Source organism: Narcine bancroftii, chromosome 5 (assembly GCF_036971445.1).
Source record: "Narcine bancroftii isolate sNarBan1 chromosome 5, sNarBan1.hap1, whole genome shotgun sequence".
Classification (NCBI taxonomy): domain Eukaryota; kingdom Metazoa; phylum Chordata; class Chondrichthyes; order Torpediniformes; family Narcinidae; genus Narcine; species Narcine bancroftii.
In genome coordinates this window covers 194,925,364-194,931,539 of record NC_091473.1, presented here as the reverse complement: position 1 = coordinate 194,931,539, position 6,176 = coordinate 194,925,364, and positions in this window count along the sequence as shown.

Below are 6,176 nucleotides of genomic sequence, written 5' to 3'. Positions count from 1 at the left end.
GAGCGGGAGTTGCAATGTTGCCTGACCTTTATCTATTTATTTGAATATATGAAAACTTGTCCTGCAAGTGTCTTCTTGTCTGTGTGTGTGTTATGTCTGGTTGTGTGTCTGCATGTTTTGCACTAAGGACCGGAGGACGCTGTTTCGTCGGGTTGTACTTGTACAATCAGATGACAATCAACTTGACTTGATAAAGATACTGTACTTAACCAACGTTTCAGGCTTGAGCCTTGATCAAAATGTGGGCAAGTACCCAAACTAAATGTTAAGGTGGGAAGGGTAGGGGGAGGAGCACAGGCCCACAGGCAGGAGGTAAAAGGTAGATAAAGGAGGGAGGGATAGCTCCGGGAATGGAGTGGAGAGCAAGGAAAGAAGACAAGGGAAGGGAGTGGAGAATGGAAAGTACGTTAGTAGAAACTGGAAAAGTCCATGTTAATGCCATCCAGTTGGAGAGTGCCCAGACAGAAGATCAAGTGTTGTTCCTCCAATTTTACAGGTGGTCTTGGTGGGATAGTTCATGAGGCCATGGACAGACATGTCAGAGTGGGAGTGGAGCACAGAATTGAAGTGGTCGGCCACTGGGAGATCCCTTTCACTGATGCAAGTGATCTCCCAGTCTACACCCAGACTCTCCATCTCTCCCAATCTATACCATAGGTGCTCTGTGGTTTGTAAGGGATTACTTAAGGAGATATCTGTGTAGGGCACTACCAGTAACCACCAAGACAAGGCTGAGGGAACGATAGGCTTTAATATACAGAAAAACCTTGCTGGCCCAGATCCAGGTATAGGAATGGCAGGAAGGGAGAGGTGGTTCGACCTTTATGGCCCAGGACCATGGGGGAGGAGTCATAGGGTATGAGTCATCAGTGGGCGGGCCAGCTCCCTATATACTATGTTATATAGAGAATTTAGGTTAAAATGACTTAAGTTAAAATGTGATGATTAATCATAAACAAGGAAGCCAGAACGGACAGGGAGTTTACTAACAGTCAAGGACAAAAGGATCTGCTGAATATGTTTTTTTTAAACCTATCTTTTCATGGTCATAGTGAGAGACATGCAGGAGACAAAGGATTGATAAGAAGGGTGAGAAACAGAATTTAGTGTATGTAGAGTTCACAGCATACGTAACGAACGTGATAATTAAAAATGCAGTTATACTTAGAATGCTTTTGTAATACTAACCAATTAAAACAGTATTAATAAGAAGGGGAAGGGCAAATAATAAGGGTATAAAAATCAATGCACTGTATGTATCGGGGCTTAACTGGTGAGAAACCAGTTGAGTCCAACTCTGCAGACTTGTAAATAAAGCTTGTCGTGTCATCAGTTTTAAAGAGACTCGTGTGTGAGAAGTTTTATTTCTGACATACTAAATCCAATTTAGGAAATATATCACCACAATGTGAGTGGTTAAAAAAGGTTGATTCCACATGTTGATCATGTTGCACCTTCCCCATCCCACACAGTTGCTCACCACTATTTATTTTTATGTTCAAAAATATAATTTGTTCATATAAAATATGTTGAAAGTTGATCACCCACTCAAAATTCCCCGAACAAAAATGTCAACGATACAGTCAGGGTATCTTTACGGTGCACTACACAAAAGTAACGGAGAAACTCAGCAGGTTATGCAGCGTACATAGGAAGCAAAGATATCTAACCAACATTTCAAGCCTGAGCTTTTGTCAAGGTTTCCCTCAATAATTTCTTTAAATGACAGCCTCGGACGTCCATCTCCTAAAGTGATAAAAAGATAAACATGATCAGATTTAATGTGTAAAAGTGGACGACATGACTTTCTTTGTTTTTCTTTTGTGAAGATGTTGTTTTATTGTATTTTATATGTTTAATATTTATTGGTTTGGGGGTGGGAAGGAGGGGAGGGAGGGAGGGAAGGGGGAGAAAGAGGGAAAATGTCACTGTGAGAATCATTTGTACATATTTTTGTTGCTATGGTTCATAGTGCGATAAATAAAAAGTTACAAAAAAATGTTCTCCTTTGACTCATCCCACTTTATCCAATAGGTAACAATAGGTACCCTCATGGGCTCCAGCTATGCATGACTTTTTGTTGGCTATGTGGAACAATCCATATGACAAGCTGACACAAGGCAAGGCCCCTCAACTCTTCTTCCACTACATTGGTGCTCTCTTATGCAGCCACAATAAGCTCGTCATTTTGATCCTCTTTCCATGACCTCAAATCCACTTGGTCCATCTCTCCCCCTTCTTGATATCTCTGTCTCCATCGCAGGAGACATTTCTACAAACCCACCAACTCCCACACTTACCTCAAAAACACCTCTTTAACAGCCTGTCCCCTGTCAGGGCGCCTTTCTCTCAATTCACATCTGCTCATACCTTGATAAAAGGCTCAGGCCTGAAACATTGATTTCTATGGACACTGTGTGTGACTTGCTGAATTTCTCCAGCACCTTTGTGTATCACATTACATTCAGAGCATTGCCAAACTTTCCTGTTTAACTGGATATCTTTACCAATGCCACTCATTTTCCCTCCTTAAACAATGCCCCTCATGAAGTGTTTTCAGGGCTGTTTAACAGGACTCAGCCCATTAGTATCCATTGTGATGCCAGGACCATGGCCCTTCCCCACAGAGTTTTTGACATGGTCACTAATGAGGTGCGCACGCGCCTGGCTGCACCTGAGAGCCTGGGATCCAAAGCCCATCAGACACAAATCCCAGGCAGTCACTCCTACAGCAGTAAAGAGCAGCGGTGAGAGATGGCTGGACAGTGGTGGGGTAGGGGGCAGACCTGAGAAAATCTTACTATCACTGAGGAGTGCCACAGTATCAGAGATGCAGGGAAGAGATTACAGTAACCCTCCGCCCTTGTGATGACAGATTGGATAGTTAGCTGGGCTATTAATATCTGTATTCAGATCTTAAAATATTTTTAATCTTTTTTGGATGTAACATATATTCTGTGGAATTCTCTGACCAGGGAAGCAGGAGAGACTGCCTCATTGAATATACAGTAAAATCCTTGTTATCTGGAATTCAAGCAACCGGCAAAAAAACTGGCAGAAAATAAAATGGGTTGTTATAAGTCCAAAGGACCCCAAAACCCAGCAGCAATAGATATTCACCACGACAAATGGAGACTTAAACAAAAGTTGTTTTGAATTATCTTTCAACATGAAAACAGAATCAAACTTCAACTTATCACTATTGAATTAACTAACCATCTTAACCCCCTTCTAATTCTAAGCCCACGTGTATGTAATGTGTGTGTAAATTTAATTAAGGTTCTTCAGTTCACAGTTCAATCTCACCTCATTCTTCCAAGTTCACTGGTTGCAGGCAATTCTTATACTGTGCACAGAATTTAACATGTATAAAGTTCACCAGGCTTTGGTGCTTCAAAGGTAAATTTTTACCGCTCAGGAAGGTTCTCGTAAGGTTTGCAGAGAGAGATTTGCTGTTCCAGGATTTCCACAACTGAGGTACACCATTAGTCACCTCAATGTCTCGCTGATGAAACTTGCCCCATTAGGGTTCTCCAGATGACAATCTCTTTCTTTCAGTTTTCCCTTATTCCAAGAGAAACATCAGACAGATAGCACTTCCAGCCACTCTGGAGCTTCTGTTTCAGTTCCAACAAGCTTCTGGCTTGTTACAGCTTTCTGTGTCACACACAGTCCAAGACTCCCTTCTGTCTTTCTCTCTCTTTCTCTGAGACTCAAACTGCCAGGCAGCATGTACTTCTCTCTCTCACTTGCAAAAAAAAACCCTGACCCTCTCCAGCAAATAATAGGAGTTCATCTTTTGGTCAATTTGTTGTTTTAGGTAAACAATAACCTCTCAATGACCTTTCTGTGAAGAGGTATTAGGAGACGGCCTATCTCTTGCTGTGGCTTTAAAGACAATAGTCGGGAGGAGTCACGTGATGGAGTAGTGGCTGGTCGGGGAACTCCAGCCCTCTCCGGAAAAGTAAAAAAAGACGGTGAAAAAACAAAGGCACAAACACAAAAACCAAAATAAAGTGAAAGTAAAGGTGTGGAAAAAATGGCAGCGAAGAAAGAAAAGCCAAAAGCAACGGGAAGAAGAGAAGAAGAAAAGACGTTGGAAGAAGAAGGTGAAGCCCTTACCTGTGCGAGGAGGCCCGCCGTGGAGAGAGAAGCCTGCTCCCTAAGGTCAGTTGAAGCCCCGAACTCGGGACTACAAAAATGGCTCACGGAGCCAAATAAAAATGCAAAACCGCGCACGCGCGACTCCTCACGTGTGCGCGATGCGCAAGACAAAAATAACACTGACAGAAGGGGGGACCAGCTGAGGAGTCGATCTCCACAGCTGAAATTGACAACCACAACAAAGCAGCAAAAGGAAAACATAGAAAATAATGAGAACAAGAAAGAAGAGTAAAAAGATATCAAAGAAACAACAGATGACCAACCCAGAGGAAGAAGACCAACATCAAGACACTTCTAATAAAAATAAGAAGACCAAAAATACCCAACAAAATAAAACAAACAACCCAACAAGAAAACCAGAAGAGACAGAGGTAAAGGACACAGATCCTGGAGTGGACTCAGAAGAAGAGGAGGAAGAACACAGAGAAATGGAAGATGAAGGGAAGGGCAAGTACATGATATATATATTTTTTAAAGAATATATGGAATCAGTAAAAGAATGGCAATCACAAGAATTCAGTGAAATAAAAAGAATAAAAAGTACAGAAGAAAAAATGAATAGATTAGAGATGATCATGTCAGATATAGGAAAAAGAGTGGACAAGGTGGAAGAACGAGAAACAGCCGTAGAAATGGAAGTAGATTACTTAAAAAAGAAATTAGAAGAATCTGATAAAAAAGTTAAAGAGACACAAAAGCTGTTAGCTCAGAAGATAGATATAATGGAAAATTATAATAGAAGAAACAATATAAAGATAGTGGGCCTTAAGGAAGATGAAGAAGGCAAGAATATGAGAGAATTTATAAAAGAATGGATCCCCAGGGTCCTAGGAAGACCAGAATTACAGGAAGAAATGGAAATAGAAAGGGCACACAGAACATTAGCCCCTAAACCACAACCACAACAAAAACCAAGATCCATTCTAGTAAAATTCCTAAGATATACAACAAGAGAAAATATATTGGAGAAAGCAATGAGGAAAATAAGAGAAGACAAAAAAACCACTGGAATACAAAGGTCAAAAAATTTATTTCTATCCAGATATAAGTTTTGAACTCCTGAAGAAGAGGAAGGAGTTTAATACAGCAAAAGCAATCCTATGGAAAAAAGGATATAAATTTATGCTAAAGTATCCAGTGGTACTTAAAATAGTTATTCCAGGGCAGCAAAACAGATCCGGAGGAAGCACGAAAATTTGCAGAACAACTACAAAACAGACAGAGAGATGAAGACATGTAATGAGAACAAAAATGTATGTGTGTATGTAGGTATCTATATATATATATATATGTGTGTGTGTGTGTGTGTGTGTGTGTGTGTGTGTGTGTGTGTGTGTGTGTGTGTGTGTGTGTGTGTGTGTGTGTGTGTGTGTGTGTGTGTATATATAAAAAAAATAGAGTATAGGTAAGAACTAAGAAGGGGAAGAAAGGAAGTATGGGGGGAATTAAGAGAGTGACCTTTGTTATATATGAAGATTAAAATCTTTTCTGGGGGGGCTGGGTGGGGAGGAATTACGGTCACTGCGAAATCAGTTGACGCTTGCGAGTGAATTCGCAAATCCAAATGGAGAGGGGAGATGTGGTTGCCCGACAAGGGATAAAGGGCAACTCAGGAAGGGGAGGGGATAGTGGGGTTAAAGAAATATTAGATAGGAGAATAAGGGAAATGTTTGATGTTTTAGAAATGTTGTCTTATAAAGTGTTCAAAAAAAAGAAAGCAGAAATGGAAAAGAAGGAAAGGTGATGATGAGGAAACGGAAAGGAAAGATAAACAAAGTATGAAATGGCTATGTTGAACTATATGACTTTAAATATTAACGGAATACATAACCAAATCAAAAGGAAGAAACTGTTAAATTTACTGAAAAAATAAAAAATTGATATAGCATTTGTACAAGAAACACACATAACCGAAGTGGAACACAAGAAATTAAAGAGAGATTGGATAGGACATGTAACAGCAGTGTCATATAATTCAAAAGCTAGAGGAGTAGCTATATTAATCAGTAAAA